Source organism: Bufo gargarizans, chromosome 1, assembly GCF_014858855.1.
Source record: "Bufo gargarizans isolate SCDJY-AF-19 chromosome 1, ASM1485885v1, whole genome shotgun sequence".
Taxonomy (NCBI): Eukaryota; Metazoa; Chordata; class Amphibia; order Anura; family Bufonidae; genus Bufo; species Bufo gargarizans.
The window spans coordinates 111,499,167-111,520,174 of NC_058080.1; positions in this window are offsets into that span (position 1 = coordinate 111,499,167).

Sequence of the window (21,008 nt, forward strand, 5' to 3'; positions counted from 1 at the left end):
AAACGTTTATTACAAAACTGCATATAAATTTCTCCCTTAGCACCACTTTGACCATTTGTAAGGAAAATCTGTAGCATAAATGGTACTTTCACACTAGCGTTTTTGTTTTCCAGTTTTGAGTTCCGTCCTAGGGGCTCAATACCAGGAAAAAAAACCTGTTCAGTTTTATCCTAATGCATTCTGAATGGAGAGCATTCCATTCAGGATGCATCAGTTCAGTCCCTCTTACGTTTTTTGGCCGGAGAAAATACCGCAGAATGCTGCCGTTTTCTCTCCGGCCAAAAGTCCTTAACACTTGCCGGAATTGAAATGCATTAATGCCGGATCTGGCCCCAAGTGTTCCATCAAAATGAATCGGTTCTTTCCGTTCGCGCATGCGCAGACCATTAAATCTGTGAAAAAAATAAATACCAGATCTGTTTTTCCAGATGACAACCGGAAAGACGTATTCGGTATTGCAATGCATTTGTGAGATCCGTCTCACAGAAGCATCCATTTGTGTCCAGATTGCCGGATCCGGCAGGCAGTTCTGACGACGGAACTGCCTGACGGAATCATCTGCCGCAAGTGTGAACGTACCCTTACTGAAGGCTGGAGACAGCTATCTATAAAGTGCAGAGGCTGGCTTCTCAGCCTGTCTCTCCACTCCCTACCTCAGCCACTGCCTTCCTCTATGTGTAATATATTTTGCTAAAAGAACTATAATTTTAAAAGTTTTCCTGCATATATGATCTGCTCCCAGCACTGGTCGTTCGCCATAGCACTTTATCTTCCTTGTGCGTCCTGGTTAGCAGTGAGAAGATATAGAGGAGTGAGACTGCAGAGATCAGGACTGAAAGTAAGTGTATTGTATTCCTGTGTGCCTACTGTCAGCACTGATTGCTAGTAGCATTGCTCCTCTCTGTTTTCCCTAGGAAGAAGGAGGGGTGCACTGCTTCCAGCAATCAGTGCTAGCAGTAGATCAAACAGACAAGGACACTTATAAAATGATCGTTTTTTTAGTTTTTTTTAAATAAGGGGTTGTAGAGAGAGAAGAGACAGGTTGAGATTCCTGACACTGCATCTTACAGTTAGCCTTCTGTGTTCGGTAGACGCTGAAGATGGATTTTCCTTAGTAATGCTCAGTCAAAGTGTTGGACATTTTACATGCAGTTTAAAAAAATTTTTTTTTACATATTTCCTTATTGAAGTATATTATAAAAACACATTCACCGTTCTTACACATAAAAAAACAAAAAAACGACAGAAACATTCCAATGCCTAGCAGAGGTCTCTTCAGGAGATTGTGAATTACCCTGATGTTAGAGCATTAAAACATATGGGGCACAGAGGACAGGAGCATGTCTCACAGGTTTTTGGGGGTCTTTTATCAATTATCCAGTGGGCCAGTCCCTTTAATGCCTAGTTCACAAGAACGTTTTTTTTTGCCAGTGTACGGGCCGTTTATTTGGTGTTCCGTATACAGTTCGTATACGGAACCATTCATTTCAATGGTTCCGCAGAAAAAAAACGGAATGTACTCCGTATACATTCTGTTTCCGTATTTCCGTTTTTCCGTTCCATTGAAATATAGAACATGTCCTATATTTGGCCGCAAATTACATTCCGTGGCTCCATTCAAGACAATGGGTCCGTAAAAATAACGGAACAGATACAGAAATGCATCCGTATGTCTTCCGTATCCGTTCCGTTTTTTCTGAACCATCTATTGAAAATGTTATGCCCAGCCAAATTTTTTCTATGTAATTACTGTATACTGTACATGGCATATGGAAAAACGGAACGGAAAAACTGAAAGGAAACACAACAGAACTCCGTGAAAAATGGACCGCAAAAAAACTATATAAGCCATACATTTGTGTGAACTAGGCCTAAGTCTGTAAAATCAATATAATATCAGGTGAATAGTAGGGGCTACCAATGTAATGAGGACACGAATATTGGCACTTTTACAGGTGTCACAACATTTCAGAGAAAGGAGCACCTTAAAAAAGTATACTATGTGCCAAATATAGTCAATTGGGTCAGCAAGGGCATACAAAGGATTTTCTTTAGGAGTTCTTACACCGCTGTGTTGAGCAGGAATACTTGCTGATGATATTGATGGTGAGCAACTGTTCATTTACTGAGAAGTAAGAACTGTGTCACTTAGCGCACTTTAGCAGAGTGACTCTGCAGAGCATTACTGTCTGTACTCACAATACTTTTAGATTTTTTTCCATGGCCCTTTCAGTTTTCAATCCATCCCTGGAGCCACCATCTAAGGATCTCAGTACATAGCCATCTCTAATGAGGCTGGTTAGTTGTGATGAAGTTCTCTCACTCCTCGCTCTTACTTTATGGAAGAATGTAGCACTAAAAGGAATGCCGATGCTATTATTTAAAATGGCTTGGCTCAAACCACATACTTACATTGAGTGGTATTGTATGTAACTTCGCACCACACATCCATGGAAAGAGCTAGATGTATAGACCTCTATGCATGCTGTTAGGGAGTCTACAGAGTAATCACAACATGCGTTCCCCATCCAGTATTAGTTTCTAGGGTCAAATTTTTAAGTAATATCAATAGCAAACATATTTAATATTTGTACAAAACCTCAAGACGCACGTGCTAAATGTGTCCATAGGGTTTCCTTAGTCAGACGGAGGACAAAAGAGTATGCTATTGCCCTATGTCTGGCTGGTATACGTCAGTATACTGCCAAAAACCCGCATGGAATAGTGTAGTAGACTGTGCTATTCCATCCCTGAAGTGTCCTTTTAGGCTACTTTCACACTCGCGTTTTGGCTTTCCGTATGTGAGATCCGTTCAGGGCCCTAATGCATTCTGAATGGAAAAAGATCCGCTCAGAATGCATCAGATCAGTCTCCATTCCGCTTTGGAGAAGGACACCACAATACTGCTTGCAGCGTTTTGGTGTCCTTCTGATGAAACTAAGCCAAACGGATCCATCCTGGCACACAATGAAAGTCAATGGGGATGTTTTTACTGACAAAATCTGGCACAATAGAAAACACTTTCAATGGTGTTCAAGACGGATCCGTCTTGGCTATGTTAAAGATAATACAAACGGATCCATTCTGAACGGATGCAGATGGTTGTATTACCTGAACGGATCCGACCATTATGGATCCGCACAAAACGCAAATGTGAAAGTAGGCTTAAAAAAAAAGGATCCATTAAACGGAGCCTATAATAGCCTATGGGTGACAGATGCCTCTGTATTGCATCCGTCACAAGCCTCTGTTAACCGGATCTCAGATCCTGCGATGTCAATATATGGACAGTTGTGAAAGGCTCTCCCTGAGGCCCGCTAGCAAGGAGAGGAGCCGTCTGCTATTCTCCTGCTGGCAGGGCTGTGCAGGAGTCTGAGGAGGATTTGTAACTCCTCTATCCTACTGCTGGGACCTGAGCATCTGCAGAGAGGAGATATAATTCCTCATGTCCCACTGTATTTTCAGGGAAGCTGACAGCAGGGCAAAGGCAGTTCAGCAGCTTGTGAGATGCAGAACTGCCTGGCAAAGGGTTAACTGATAAAGCAGGTGAGGGTCCTGCTGTGACTCCTCTCTGCTCAGTGTTCCCTGTGCGTATCACCTCTCACCTCTGACCCGGGCCTCAGCCACATGTTGACCTCCTATCCAAGCTTGACAATCCAGAGGGGATGTAACCTAAGAGAATATCTAGTCCACAGCCATTTATCTGTAAAACAAGAAAATACAATATGGTTAAGATCTGACATCAAGGGATCATTCCATGTGGGAATTGCTCATTTTGAAAATATCTCCCAAATCCTATTGATGGATGTAGATATGAAATAAGGGAATATTGTATACATGGCATTGTATACATAGCCTCTTGTATTTGCCCCAAATCATACAGGTATGTGGGTAAAACCACTCAATAATTTAGAAGGAGGATATCAGGCCATATTAGTGCGATAAACACAAAGAAAGATACATCTATCTCCAGACATCTTTCCTATGCCCACTATGGGAATGTCAATGCCATGAAATTTTGAGGCATTGCACGAGTATGACTGGGCCCAAGAGGTGATAGTCTGGATAGTAAATTGCTTCAAGGTTGAACACGTATGAGCCTGAATGAGGGATTCTCATACACTGCCTTGATAAAATGAATTGATAATACTAATAAAATAATAAAATGGATAACATACTGAGGAATAACATGCACCTACTTAATTGATGATACTTAGTCACCAAACCTCCCTGAGTGCATCTTTTTCAGTTGATTCATAATTTATGGACTCTTATTGTCCATGATGCACATTAACGGGGTGATTTATTAAGACCGGCCTCTATATAACTTAGGGGCATCCCCCACCGGCGTTCTACAGCCTTACATCTATGCCAGCTCCCTTGCCGGCCACCCTTTTCCCCGCCCCTCTCACGGCCCCTTTTTAGAACTGGTGTACATGTTGTGGAAGGGTAAGAAATTGAAGATTTTGCCACAAATCATCTTTGCAACAAAATGTGTGCCAAATTTACGGGTGGAGTAGAGTTAACACTCCTGTTTTCTGAGATTTCTGAGTTGTGTTATCTAATCTAAGCAAACACCTTCAATTGCTTTTCAATGGCTTTTGTCTCAAGATAACGCAATGAGTTAAGAAATTTGAGTTAACAGAAGGAGTGCTAACCCTGCTACATTTGGTCAGTAATCCATCAGTATTGCTAAAGCCCAAAAAAACAGCAGTTGATCCAAAACAGAGATGACACGTGAATGGAATATTCGCATGTCTTCTGTGCTTTGTACCCACTCCTCTTTTTGGCTACCAAATCATAAGCCAATTATGATGCAAAATTGGGACCATGTCATGCAGGCCTTACAGCTGTTACATAGACAGGATCCGTTGTGCGTCTTATTTTTCCATCCTTCTGACAGATCAGAAGAAGGGTCAAATAAGTGATGATGTCAGCCCGGCCAAAAGGCAAAATAGTGGCCCAGTCATAAAGTGGGCGGGTGGGAACAGCATGATAAGTCCACAGAGTGGCCCTATGACATAGAGGTGAGATTGAAGCAGCATGAGGAGACAACAAAGTGGAACAATGGCAGAGTGTGGAGATGGCAGCATCAGCGTCAGGAGGCCACAGAGTGGAACAATGACAGAGTGTTGGAGGTGGCAGCAGGAGAACCGTCAGGAGGAGGTCACAGATTGGCACAATGACAGTGTGAAGGTGGCAGCAGCATCAGGAGGACACAGAGTGGCACAATGACAGAGTGTGGAGGTGGTGGCAGCAGCAGCATCAGGATGAGGCCACAGGGTGGCACAATGACAGAGTGTGGAGGTGGCAGCAGCAGCAGCATAAGGAGGAGGCCACAAGGTGGCACAGTGACAGTGTGGAGTTGGCAGCAGCAGCATCAGGAGGAGGCCACAGGGTAGCACAATGACAGTGTGGAGGTGGCAGCAGCATCAGGAGACCACAAAGTGACCAGTTGACAGAGTGGGGAGGTTATTGGCAATATCAGTACCAGCTGAAGATGGTGGGTGAAATAAAGAGCACTTGGCATCAGATGTGTGGCATCAGGCGGGTGGCAGCATCAGATTAGTAGCTGAGGCAGGTATGCTGCGATACTGTGATGCCCCTTCTACCTATTTAAGGGTACCAAGCACTGGCCTCTTCACACCATTACTTTGCTGGCACTGGCTAGCACCCCTACCAAAGGTGTACTTTACTCTTTTGACCCTGTAGCTAAATGCGGCACAGGTAAGTCCAAGATAGTGCAGTCGGGCCTCTTGTCTGGTGAGACTTCATTTGGTGTTACTCTATTTGGGATTTATGTCTTTCTTATTCATGAGTAATTTTATCCAGATGACGCCACTGTAGTATTAGGCAAATTTATTATGCTTATCTTGTATGAAGTGACTCCATTTGTGATATATGTTTTTCATATACATCATTTTATCCATATGACGCCACTTTTGTATTTGACATATTTCTATATGAATACCTTTATGCATATTCAGACATAGGGCATTAGGCCCTTGTTGTACACCTTGACAATCTCTCTGTTAAACGGTGATGATAACTCGTCATATGGACATCATGTTGAAACCTACAACCTTAGCTGAAATCTTGGAGCCGCATGAACAACTGTGGGTACTGTGGGTAATTTCATTTATTTTCGTTTATTGTCTGTATAACATCCGTCATTGTATGGATTTTCATTTTTTATATTTATTTATTATTTTTTCAATTCTCTTTAAACTATAGTGTCTGATGAAGGCCTAAGAGCCGAAAATGTTAACACATGTACTGCCGCTTAACCTGTTTTTCTGAAATAAAAAGAAAGATACATTGATCAAGATAAAATCTGCTGTGACTTATAACTTCTGTGCGATCAGCTACATCATCATCATCATCATCATCATAATCGAGTACTGCTCGTCACTGATTTCCTCACAACACAAGCTTCTCCTTATCACTATTTGCCCGCCTACCGGAGGAAGCGGCAGATGTCTCCTCCACATCTTGGCTGGCCAGTAGCTGCTGACTGTCCTCTAGTAGCTCGTCCTTGCTATATAGTGGAGCTGAGCTTACAGCATATAATACTTCTCTGGCTGAGGGAACAGAAAAGGACAGAGGCAGGTTGAGGACAGATGAGGGCACATGGCCTACTCCCAGGCCATGTCAACTATGGGTTGTATCGGAAACAGGCGTCGTTCCACTAGAGAACAAAAAGAATGGCGCACCATAGGGTAATAACGTCAAAAGATGAGAAAAATAGGTATCTCCACTGGGGAGGCTCACCTGATGGAGTTGTGCTAGTTTAGGCACAACTCTAATGAGGACATATGTTGAATTTCCATACACTCCTTGCAACGGGTGGTATGCAGCCCGGGATGGATGCTCCTGTTCAGGGATGCCTGGAATCCCGCAGAAAGCCAGTAATTCAAATAAAAGAGAAAGGTATCCCACGGCGCAAAATCACCCAAAAGTCGGAGCAATATTGATTCTTGTTTAATTGAAGCAAGTGGAACAACGCGTTTCGGGGTTTAACCCCTTCTTCAGGTACAATTGTCTTGCATACTATGGGTTGTGTCTGACGAACCCACCGACTCTTGGCTGGGGGTGTCTCATGTCACTTGGGACGAAGTGGATGACCGAGTCAACCATTCAAGAACTGCTGGGTTGCTAGTCAATACACGACCCCTAGATGACACCGGGGGCTCAGGCCTCTCGCTGCGACTCCTGATGCCACGCCTCCTTACTCTGCTGTTACCTGTGCCTGCGCCAGAAACATTTAGGCCCCTGCCACTCCCCTGTGCAGGGCCTGGCACTTCTCTGTCTGACATACTGTTAGATCAAATAAATAAAAAGGAAATAAAAATAAAATAAAAAAAGTCTGTAATTTTCTCACTTCACCACACAAGGGCTAATAAGCCCTTTTTTCCCCCACTAATATACGTCAAAGAAGGCTTTAGAACATATAACAGCACTGCTGAACAGCAAATAGGCCCTTGCTTTTTTCCACTTATACAGGCCACAAAAGGCTTTAGAACATATAACTACACCACTGAATGGCAAATAGGCCCTTACTTTTTTCCACTTATACACGCCACAAAAGGTTTTAGAACATATAACTGCACCGCTGAATGGCAAATAATATATATTTTTTGGCCACTAATATACGCCAAAAAGGGCTGTCAATTTCTCACTTCACCACACAACGGCTAATAAGCCCTTTTTTCCCACTAATACACGCCAAAAAATGTTTTAGAACAGGGGCAAATAAGACGTAGAAATATTTCCTTGTAATAAACCCTGTTAATAGCTGTATCAAACAGCACTTGCCCCCCAATAACAAGAATGGTTTGCTGGAATTACAGAGCTGTATAATGGCAATTTGGATCCCCAGTCAGTGCAGCAAGGTGTAATAGGATTGTTCCTATTACCCAGACTGTAAACTTCCCTACTGAACCCTGTTCTTCTTCAATTCTGTGGAATGATTCCTGCCTATCCTTTCCCTGAACTTCTATACAGCAATATAAAAGTTTGAAAGTCTTTCCTAGCACTGTCCCTAGCTCCTGCTGACGTCTCTCCCTGCACTAAGTACACTGGAAAATGGCTGAATCCAAGATGGCTGAGGCTATTTATAGGGCTGTGACATCACAGGACTGGCTGCAGATTGGCTGCATGTATGGCATTGTGGGTGATCCCTCGTTCCCAGAGTTCCTTGCTCCATTTCCTAACATGTGCAGTAGCCATTTTAAGAAACAATGCCATTCGTTACCACGAAGCGTGAGGAAATTCAGATTCAGTGCGAATTTAATTTTTCCTGAAATTCGGATTCCACTTCGTCAACTTCGATTGACTCATCTCTGAATATAATAAACAGATTTCAGGCCCCCTTTAATCACAGGGTTATCATAGCTTACTACATCTCTTTTACAGCTTCTGAAGTCAGTCGTTACACGCACAATTTAGTAGGTTTATATCATCAAACGCTGCTTCCAAGCTTAGCTTGCTCATAACACAACTACTTAGCTACGGCAGATAAATATTTGGAGTGCATTCATGTAACACAAAAGTTCAAAAGCAAATGCATGCAATGACTTAATACAGCACTAGCCGGATAATACAAGTGTACATTCACTCTAGACTTTACTACATATGGAAGACATCAGCTTGTGTCAATGTGTTTTCTCTCATTGACACACCCTGGTAATCACTTTCATCATGGTACCACAAAGATAAAACTTATGAATCGCATGATAATATCACAAGCAATCTTGTCCATTCAATCATCTGTCAGATCCATATATTTCAGAGCTTTGCTGTTCTGGCTTGATATCTTCATATTGAGGTGGTACATGAAGTACTTTGGAAGGAGAAGATTCCAGAAACAAATCATCTCTTCCTTATTTCACTATTAAACATAGGAAAAAATGTATTGTGCCATGTTGGACGTAGTTCACCAGGTATTCTTGATTTACATTACTTTGTTCGGCAGAGGTGAGAGATCAATTTGGTCCATATGTTATCTGTATGAACATTTGGTGTTCTCACCCTGCAACCATTTGCATCAGATGTGGATGTTATGCCAGACATCAAAAGTAAAACCAGATAATTAAGGTAACTTTCTTTTACGAATCGGGAAATCAAATGTCTTACTAGCAAATATGCAGTAAAGAATGCAAAGTCAGCAGAAGTCATGTATATGGATGTAGCATTCATTATCATGACGGATGGCTCAATTATTGCGCTAGTAACACAGCGCGCTCTTCTGATATACTTATTTTCAGAATGGCATGCTATGTTAATAGCATAGTGTCTGTCAGGATAATGAGTGCTACATCAGTAGTCTTTAGAAAAGATCTTAAAGGTATTGTCCAGGATTGTTATATTGATGACCTCTTCTCAGAATAAGCCATAGATTGGCAGGTATTTGGAACCCCTGCCGATCAGCCGACCAGCTGTTACCTAGTAGCTCCACCCCAGAAGTCGACGTTGGCACTGCACAACTCCATTCATTTTGTAGCACTTCTTCCATTCACTTCAGTGGGACAAGTTGCAGCTCCATCCACTACACTGTGGATGGAGCGGTGTAGTTCAACTTCTGGCACTGGAGCTAAAAAGTGACACCTGGATCGGCAGGGGTGCGTGGTGTTGGATCCCTGCCATGTGACACAAAAATAGGCAATGTTTTAATCCCCTTCCGGGATATATATAATCCCTGCCCAGAAAGTAGTGGTGCAGGGGTTTACGGAGGCAGCGGTAGCAGGCAGTCAGCGTGGAGTGTTGGTGGGAAAATGCCATACTCAGTGATGTGTTTTTTTTTTTGTTAGGATGCAAGAGGAGGTGAACATGGCCATTTGCCGGATTTGTGGGAAGAAGGTGAAGCATGGCCAAAGTGCCAATGTTGGCACCACAGCCCTGCATCAATATATGCAGTGTAATCATAAAGTGGCCTGGATTTTTAAACACCAATGCCTGATCCATCAGACTAGATCATCCATGGTGCCACACTAACACTTTGACAAAAAAGACCCGTTTCTTCTGACTACCTGCTTCAGCTACTATTCTGATGCTGCCACCCGCCTGATGCCACACCTGCTGCCAGGTGCTCCTACTGTCAGCCACCATCTTCATCTGGTACTGGTATTGCCCCCCACTTACCCACTATGTCTCTGGGCCACTCTGTGGTCTCCTCATGCTGCTGCCACCTCACCACTCTGTGGTCTCCTCATGATGCTCCCACCTCAACTCTATGTCACTGGGCCACTCTGTGGTCTCCATATGCTGCTGCCACTTCACCACTCTGTAGTCTTCTCATGCTGCTGCCACATCACCACTATGTCACTGGGCCACTCTATGGTCTCCTCATGCTGCTGTCACTTCACCACTCTGTGATCTCCTCATGCTGTTGCCACTTCACCACTCTGTGCTCTCCTCATGCTGCTGCCACATCACCACTCTGTGGTCTCTTCATGCTGCTGCCACTTCATCACTCTGTGGTCTTCTCATGCTGCTGCCACCTCAACACTATGTCTCTGAGCCACTCTGTGGTCTCCACATGCTGCTGCCACTTCACCACTCTGTGGTCTCCTCATGCTGCTGTGACTTAACTACTGTGGTCTTCTCATGCTGCTGCCACATACCCACTATGTCACTGGGCCACTCTATGGTCTCCTCATGCTGCTGCCACTTCATTACTCTGTGGTCTCCTCATGCTGTTGCCACTTCACCACTCTGTGCTTTCCTCATGCTGCTGCCACATCACCACTCTGTGGTCTCCTCATGCTGCTTCCACTTCACCACTCTGTGGTCTCCTCATATTGCTGCCACATCACCACTATGTCACTGGGCCACTCTGTGGTCTCCTCATGCTGCTGCCACATCTCCACTCTGTGCTCTCTTCATGCTGTTGCCACTTCACCACTCTGTGCTCTCCTCATGCTGCTGCCACATCACCACTCTGTGGTCTCTTCATGCTGCTGCCACTTCATCACTCTGTGGTCTTCTCATGCTGCTGCCACCTCAACACTATGTCTCTGAGCCACTCTGTGGTCTCCACATGCTGCTGCCACTTCACCACTCTGTGGTCTCCTCATGCTGCTGTGACTTAACTACTGTAGGTCTTCTCATGCTGCTGCCACATACCCACTATGTCACTGGGCCACTCTATGGTCTCCTCATGCTGCTGCCACTTCACCACTCTGTGATCTCCTCATGCTGTTGCCACTTCACCACTCTGTGCTCTCCTCATGCTGCTGCCACATCACCACTCTGTGGTCTCTTCATGCTGCTGCCACTTCATCACTCTGTGGTCTTCTCATGCTGCTGCCACCTCAACACTATGTCTCTGAGCCACTCTGTGGTCTCCACATGCTGCTGCCACTTCACCACTCTGTGGTCTCCTCATGCTGCTGTGACTTAACTACTGTGGTCTTCTCATGCTGCTGCCACATACCCACTATGTCACTGGGCCACTCTATGGTCTCCTCATGCTGCTGCCACTTCATTACTCTGTGGTCTCCTCATGCTGTTGCCACTTCACCACTCTGTGCTTTCCTCATGCTGCTGCCACATCACAATTCTGTGGTCTCTTCATGCTGCTTCCACTTCACCACTCTGTGGTCTCTTCATATTGCTGCCACATCACCACTATGTCACTGGGCCACTCTGTGGTCTCCTCATGCTGCTGCCACATCTCCACTCTGTGCTCTCCTCATGCTGCTGCCACATCACCACTCTGTGGTCTCCTCATGCTGCTGCCACATCACCACTCTGTGGTCTCCTCATGCTGCTGCCACATCACCACTGTGTCATTGGGACACTCTGCGGTCTCCTCATGCTGCTGCCACTTCACCACTCTGTGGTCTCCTCATGCTGCTTCCACATCACTACTCTGTGGTCTCTTCGTGCTGCTGCCACATCACCACTATGTCATTGGGCCACTCTGTGGTCTTCTCATACTGCTGCCACTTCACCACTCTGGTCTCCTCATGCTGCTGCCACATCACCACTATGTCATCGGGCCATTCTGTGGAATTATCATGCTGTTCCCACCCTTCCCACTTCATGACTGGGCCACTATTTTGCCTTGTTGGCCTGGTTGATATCATCATTTATTTGACCCTTCTTCTGATCTGTCAGAAGGAAGAAAAAATGAGACACACAATGGATCCTGTAGATGTAGCAGCTGTATAGCCTGTATAGTCCCATCAGAATTGGCTTATGATTTGGTAGCCAAAAGCAGGAGTGGGTACAAAACACAGAAGACATAATGGAAAATATTGTATTCATGTGTCATCTCTGTTTTGTATCCACTCCAGTTTTTGGGGGGCTTTAGCAATACTGATGGATTACTGACCAAATGCTGACCGAGTGAAGGCGGATGCACAACAGACAGGATCAGTTCATTGTGGGTTATTGTTCTGATGGATCAAAAGAAGGGCAAAATAATCAGTGACGTGGAGGTCAGGAGGGAGAGGATGTGATGACGTGAGCGCACCGTCGCACTCCTCCCCCTCCCTCAACGCTGAGCGGCTTTTCGGTCTGCCTCCGCTGCTCCGAGCGTGAATTGAGAGCCTGAACGATGCTGAGAGTCTGAAGCTGTCTGACCCTGCCCCGATCCTCCCCCGTGGTGAATTGCCTGCCGACACCGGCCCTCTCGCTGGCTGAGCAGGGTGTAGGAGTGGATGCTCGAATGCCCCCTCTTGAGTTGTACCTGAGTTGTCCCTGGTGGTTCCAATCTGCACGCTGTGTCTGCTGTGTGCTGCTTGGTGGGTCTGGGGGCTCTCCTTGGACAGCAGCTGAAGACCGGTGGCGTGTCTCTATAGCCTTCCCGGATTAAGGCTAGGACCTGGACTGGACCACGAATATCTTTGGTTAAGATCTAATCTGACTGCCCCCCCCCACAGATACTGTGTTCCTTTTTGTTATTTTTGGCTTCCCTTGTCTCCTTACTGAACCAAATCTGACTAACTGCCCCCCTCATGGACATTGTGTTCCTACATGTGATTTTTTTTGGCTCCCCTTGCCTCTTCACGTAACTATACCTAACTATGGTTCCCCCTTTTTTTTTTCTTTTTTCCTCCAACCCCTTACTACTGAGATTTTTTCCTTTTAAACTAACAACCTACACTAACTTTCTGTGTCTGTAAGGAGGGAGAGAAAGAAAAGATTAAGGAAAAAAAAAATAAAAAAAAAATAAATAAATATATATATATATATATATATATATATACACACACTCACCTAAAGAATTATTAGGAACACCATACTAATACGGTGTTGGATCCCCTTTTGCCCTCAGAACTGCCTTAATTCTACGTGGCGTTGATTCAACAAGGTGCTGATAGCATTCTTTAGAAATGTTGGCCCATATTGATAGGATAGCATCTTGCAGTTGATTGAGATTTGAGGGATGCACATCCAGGGCATGAAGCTCCTGTTCCACCACATCCCAAAGATGCTCTATTTGGTTGAGATCTGGTGACTGTGGGGGCCAATTTAGTACAGTGAACTCATTGTCATGTTCAAGAAACCAATTTGAAATGATTCGAGCTTTGTGACATGGTGCATTATCCTGCTGGAAGTAGCCATCAGAGGATGGGTACATGGTGGTCATGAAGGGATGGACATGGTCAGAAACAATGCTCAGGTAGCCCGTGGCATTTAAACGATGGCCAATTGGCACTAAGGGGCCTAAAGTGTACCCAGAAAACATCCCCCACACCATTACACCACCACCACCAGCCTGTACAGTGGTAACAAGGCATGATGGATACATGTTCTCATTCTGTTTACGCCAAATTCGGACTCTACCATTTGAATGTCTCAACAGAAATCGAGACTCATCAGACCAGGCAACATTTTTCCAGTCTTCAACAGTCCAATTTTGGTGAGCTTGTGCAAATTGTAGCCTCTTTTTCCTATTTGTAGTGGAGATGAGTGGTACCCGGTGGGGTCTTCTGCTGCTGTAGCCCATCCGCCTCAAGGTTGTGCGTGTTGTGGCTTCTCAAATGCTTTGCTGCATACCTTGGTTGTAATGAGTGGTTATTTCAGTCAACGTTGGTCTTCTATCAGCTTGAATGAGTCGGCCCATTCTCCTCTGACCTCTAGCATCAACAAGGCATTTTCGCCCACAGGACTGCCGCATAATGGATGTTTTTCCCTTTTCACACCATTCTATGTAAACCGTAGAAATGGTTGTGCGTGAAAATCCCAGTAACTGAGCAGATTGTGAAATACTCAGACCAGCCCGTCTGGCACCAACAACCATGCCACGCTCAAAATTGCTTAAATCACCTTTCTTTCCTATTCTGACAATCAGTTTGGAGTTAAGGAGATTGTCTTGACCAGGACCACAACCCTACATGCATTGAAGCAACTGCCATGTGATTGGTTGACTAGATAATCGCATTAATGAGAAATAGAACAGGTGTTCCTAATAATTCTTTAGGTGAGTGTGTATATATATATATATATATATATTTAAGATATAAAGGGGGATAACGAGGGGGCAGGAAAAAAAAAGAAGAGTAGGGAAGGAGAAAGAGAAAGGGAAGAAGGAAAAAAAAAAAAGAGGAGAAAAAAAAAGGGGAAAAGAAAGTAAAAGAAGAAAGGAAGAAGAAGGAACTGAAAAAAAAAAAAAAAAAAAAAAAAGGCCCCTAAACAGAATAGATGTTCAACAGATCTGACTGGGGGTAAAGCAATGCAGAAACAAATAGAGTCTTCTAAAATTGACCAGTTTCTGAGATCCCCAAATTTAAGCACCAGGTCGGGGTTAAAAGTGATGCCGGATATCACTTTGAGAATGAATACCCCAGAAAATAGATCGGAGGAGGTACTTGAGGGGGGACCCCATATTGAAGAAGGGGAGACGCCGATGGATAACTCCTCTCCATTAGAGGAAATTTTATCAGTTGTAAAAAATAACGGAAAGGCGATACAAAGTATGGAAGCGAAAATATTAAAAGAGAACACTACATAAAAAATAGATTATAATTATCTGTAAAATAAAACGGTCGACTTAGAAGATCGCTCAAGAAGATCTAACGTACGAATTATTGGATTGACAGAGGATGTGGATGAAAAAAAACTTAGTAGGAATAATACAATCCATTATTTTTGACAACTTTGGGAAGGACTATTTTTCACCTTTATTTTAATCGAAAGGGCTCATCGAATCCCTGGGGGTAAACTCATCCCGGGGCGGCCGCCAAGGACAGTTATAATTAGGATCTTGACCGCTTCTGATAGAGATATGATTTTGAGGCGAGCACGAGATTCCCCCTCGATCGTCTATAACGGATGCAAACTTTCTTTCTTTCCGGATTTTTCAAAGGAAGTTCAAGATAAGAGACGTACTTTTTTAGATGTTAAGAAACGTCTTCAATCTAAGGATATTAACTACTCCTTTCTATATCCGGCTAAATTAAGGATTGTGTTTAATAATAATTGTTTCTTTTTTGATACCCCAGATGCGGCTGGCTACGGATTGGTTAGACCGGAAAAATGTTTAAAAAATGGTGCTTTTCACTATTTTTGGAGACTCGGCTGAGGGAGTGGGGGAGGGATGGTCCTAGTTAGGGGGTCTATCACAGGTAGTGATGGAGCAAGAGGGAAGAGGGTTATGGGGTGGGAGGAATATTGGGGTATGCTGCCTGCCCGGTGGAGTTTCTTTTTTTTTTTTTTTTAGTAATGGTTAAGATTTTATCTTGGAATGTCAGGGGCCTTGGAGAGAGAGCTAAAAGACAGGCAGTGATGGACGTAATCCGGAGCTATCTCCCTGCTGCAATAGTTTGCTTGGTTGAAACCCACTTTTCAGGGACAGTGACCTCTAATTTGGGGGGAGGTTGGGCAGCACAGATTTACCATTCAAAATGTAATAGCTATTCTAGAGGGGTATCAGTCCTGATACACCAAGCACTGGATTTTGCCCTGACTGACTCCTGGATAGAAGACCAGGGAAGATTTGTCTATCTTTATGGTAGACTTGGGGGACAGCCATATATCCTTGCCTTTTTCTATATACCTCCCCCATTCTCCCTGCACTCCCTCAATTGCCTGTTGTCTGTTTTGGAATGGAGGCCAGACTGTCGGGTGGTTCTGACAGGTGACTTCAACAATGTTATGGATCCTAGTAGAGACAGGCTGACCGCGGATCCTAGTACCGCAACTAGTGGGACTGAGACGTTGTTGTCACGTTTCTGCCAAGAGACAGGCTTTGTGGACGTGTGGGAGTATGTGGGGAGGGGAAAGAGTGCTTTTTCATGTGTTAGTAATGGAGGGAGGTCAATGTCCAGGATCGACCTGGCACTGACCAACAGAGACAACATTAGAAACATTAAATCAGTTAAATATGGGACGAGAACTCTCTCAGATCACGCTATGGTACTACGGAGCAGTTTATTTCTCAAAAGACGGAACAAAATAGAGAGAAAATGCAGAAAGCCAGCCAGGACCTTAAAAGCTTTCTATTGGATAGGGCCCATCATAGTCTATTTTTTAAGGGACAGAAATACTTCTCTGAGTCAGGACGACCAGGCAGGCTCTTAGCTAGGATAGTTAAGCAACAAGAGAATAGGAAGAATGAAATAGCTGGTATTCGTGGGCCTGACGGTAGAATCGTACAAGATTTGGAGGGTATAGCTGAGACTTTCCGGGAATACTTTGCAGCAGAAATATGGGGATATAGTCCTCCCATATCTCTCAGAAGTATTTACAAAGGCATTGCAGGGAGAAGACCTCCCGAACTCCATGTATGAGGCACTGATAGTTTTAATTCCCAAAAAAGATAAGGATATTTTGGAGATGGGGGCTTATAGACCCATTTCTTTACTTAATACTTATATTAAGCTGCTCTCCAAGGTCCTGGCTAATAGACTCTCTAAGGTGATTACTTCACTAATTCACCCAGACCAAAATGGGTTTATGCCTGGGAGGGGCACCCATTATAATATACATCGCTTGTTTGCTAATATCCAACCGTCCGCTCGATCCTGTCATTAGATGCCACTAAGGCCTTTGACAGGGTCGAGTGGAGCTTCCTCTGGAGGGTGATGGGAAGAATGGGATTTGGTCCACGGTTTATAGCCATGGCCCGTTTGCTTTATAAATCCTCCCAGGCCAAACTTAGGATCAAAGGGACCCTGACTAGGATTCTGATGTTGGAGAGAGGCACCCATCAAGGATGTCCTCTCTCGCCACTCTTATTCAACATTTATATTGAGCCTTTGGCTATAAAGATCAGACAGGACCCGGGGGTTCTTGGATTTGGGATCGCGGGACATCATGATCGGATCTCTTTGTATGCAGACGATATTCTGTTTTTCATGCAACAGACCAATACTACCGTGCCAAAAGTTATGGAGATTGTAGAAGTGTACTCTAGGTTCTCTGGCCTGGAGGTCAATTGGTCCAAAACTACCCTCCTCCCTATAGATAAGACACAACTGTCAGTGGAGAATTTGCCTCTGGACCTGGGGGGTTGAGGACTCCGTAAAGTACTTGGGGATAAACGTTTCTGCTAACATCCAGGACTATGTTCAACTTAACTTACTCCCGGCCATTATAAAGATCAGATCTAAAATTAAAATATGGCACCGGTTTACTCTTTCGAGAGGAGATAGGATCTCCTTGGTGAAAATGATAGTTCTTCCCCAATTGCTTTATGTTCTCTGAAACTCCCCGGTCTGGTTAGAGGATAAATTTTTTAAATTGATAGAGAAGATGATCAATGATTTGTTACGGGGAAGAAAGCGGGTAAGGCTGAAACTGGATTATTTTTCAATGCCCCTGGAATGGGGGGGGGGGGTCTGAACCTTCCGAGTTTTAGGGGATATTTTATTTCGTCTCAGCTATGTTTTTTCCATGAGTGGGAGACTAGCCCCTTATGTAAAAAACTAGTGGACCATTTTGGTTTTCTCGATTTTCTTACTTTATTAGAGTCAGGATGTTTAATGACTTTGAGGCAGGAGTTTGGAAGCTTTGATAAGCTTGCTACCAGGGCCTGGAAATTGATCAGGAGTTGGCTACTTATTAAATCCTCATTCGTTTGCACTCCACTATGGCAAAATCAAAGACTTCCAGTGCTGGGGGACCTTGATTGCCAGCAGTACTGGAGGTCTAAGAATATTCACTATATAGTGCAAGTAGTTGGGGATGGTCAGATCCTCTCTCTTGAGGAGATTGTGCAGAAGAAAGGTACAGGAGAAATACTTTGGTTTAAATATTTTCAGTTACGATTGGCACTTTGTAGCATTGTGGATAGAACACTATTAACTATAGACACGTCAAGCTTTTTGCACACTTTAATAAGGAAAAAGAATGCCGTTAAGGCTAAGATAGCTTACTGTTACAAACACTTAATTAGGGCACGGTTTTTGGATTGTCTCTCGCCTGGACAAAAGTCCTGGAGACTTACTTATCCTAACCCATCTTGTGAGACTTGGGAAAGTGCACTGAAGAATATGGGTTTGGTTTATTTAAGTTTTAATCACATAGTTGTTCAGTTTAATATTATGCACAGGATATATGTAACGCCGCTCTGGCTTCAGAGGTGTGAATTACGAGATAACTCCAACTGCATGCGTTGTGGGAGTCCCGATTCAGACTATCTTCATCTGTTTTGGGATTGCCCCCTTTTAGATGGTTACTGGGGAGCAATACATGAATTTCTGGTGCGGCGACTGCATATGGAGCTCCCTCGCCAGCCTCAAATGTGGATCCTTGGGAATCTTTCTACTCTAAATTGCCAGAAGCCAGAGCAGCGTCTATTGATTAGGGTGATGTTTGTGGCCCGTCTCCTGATCTCCAGGTCTTGGTTCGCACCTACTCCTCCTCATGTCAATCGGTGGCGGAAATTAGTCGATAAAATCAGAGATTATGAGTAGGGATGAGCGAACTCGAACTGTATAGTTCGGGTTCGTACCGAATTTTGGGGTGTCCGTGACACGGACCCGAACCCGGACATTTTCGTAAAAGTCCGGGTTCGGGTTCGGTGTTCGTCGCTTTCTTGGCGCTTTTGTGACGCTTTCTTGGCGCTTTTTGAAAGGCTGCAAAGCAGCCAATCAACAAGCGTCATACTGCTTGCCCCAAGAGGCCGTCACAGCCATGCCTACTATTGGCATGGCTGTGATTGGCCAGAGCACCATGTGACCCAGCCTCTATTTAAGCTGGAGTCACATAGCGCCGCCCGTCACTCTGCTCTGATTAGCGTAGGGAGAGGTTGCGGATGCGACAGTAGGGCGAGATTAGGCAGATTAACTCCTCCAAAGGACTTCACTTGATTAATCGATCGATCTGCAGCTGTGCATCATTGAGCTGCTGAAATTCAAATGCTCACTCACTGTTTTTAGGCTGCCCAGACCGTTTGTCAGTCACTTTTTTCTGGGGTGATCGGCGGCCATTTTGTGTCTTGTGCGGTGCTGCGACCAAGTGCATCCAAGCTGCGACCAAGTGCATTTAACCCTCAATGGTGTGGTTGTTTTTTGGCTAAAGCCTACATCAGGGTGAAGCTGTCACACCAAGTGCATTTAACCAGCAATAGTCTGTTCATTTTTTTGGCCATATACTAAATCAGGGGCAAGCTGCGCCTGTCACCAAGTGCATTTAACCCTCAATGGTGTGGTTGTTTTTTGGCTAAAGCCTACATCAGGGTGAAGCTGTCACACCAAGTGCATTTAACCAGCAATAGTCTGTTCATTTTTTGGCCATATACTACATCAGGGGCAAGCTGCGCCCGTCACCAAGTGCATTTAACCCTCAGTAGTGTGGTGCGTCAAGCTGTGACACCAAGTGCATTTAACCAGCAATAGTCTGTTCATTTTTTGGCCATATACTAAATCAGGGGCAAGCTGCGCCCGTCACCAAGTGCATTTAACCAGCAATAGTGTGGTTATTTTTTGGCCATATCCCAGTCTAATTCTGTCACTAAATCCATACCGGTCACCCAGCGCCTAAATACTAGGCCTCAAATTTATATCCCGCTAAATCTCTCGTTACCGCTGTCCTGTTGTGGCTGGGAAAGTTATTTAGTGTCCGTCAAAGCACATTTTTTGTTCTGGGTTGAAGTACAATTCCCAATTTAGCAATTTCATAATTTAGTGGTTCCTGCTATATCAGAGCTATTTGAAATCTATCCCTAAAAGGGTATATAATATTCAAGGTGCACATTGGGTCATTCAGAATAACTTCACACACACCCGCTACTGTGTATTTCCAAGTCTAATTCTGTCACTAAACCCATACCTGTCACCCAGCGCCTAAATACTAGGCCTCAAATTTATATCCTGCTAAATCTCTCGTTACCCGCTGTCCTGTTGTGGCTGGGAAAGTTATTTAGTGTCCGTCAAAGCACATTTTTTGTTCTGGGTTGAAATACAATTCCCAATTTAGCAATTTCATAATTTAGTGGTTTCTGCTATATCAGAGCTATTTGAAATCTATCCCTAAAAGGGTATATAATATTCAAGGTGCACATTGGGTCATTCAGAATAACTTCACACACACCCGCTACTGTGTATTTCCAAGTCTAATTCTGTCACTAAACCCATACCTGTCACCCAGCGCCTAAATACTAGGCCTCAAATTTATATCCTGCTAAATCTCTCGTTAACGCTGTCCTGTTGTGGCTGGGAAAGTTATTTAGTGTCCGTCAAAGCACATTTTTTGTTCTGGGTTGAAATACAATTCCCAATTTAGCAATTTCATAATTTAGTGGTTTCTGCTATATCAGAGCTATTTGAAATCTATCCCTAAAAGGGTATATAATATTCAAGGTGCACATTGGGTCATTCAGAATAACTTCACACACACCCGCTACTGTGTATTTCCAAGTCTAATTCTGTCACTAAACCATACCTGTCACCCAGCGCCTAAATACTAGGCCTCAAATTTATATCCTGCTAAATCTCTCGTTAACGCTGTCCTGTTGTGGCTGGGAAAGTTATTTAGTGTCAGTCAAAGCACATTTTTTGTTCTGGGTTTAAATACAATTCCCAATTTAACAATTTCATAATTTAGTGGTTTCTGCT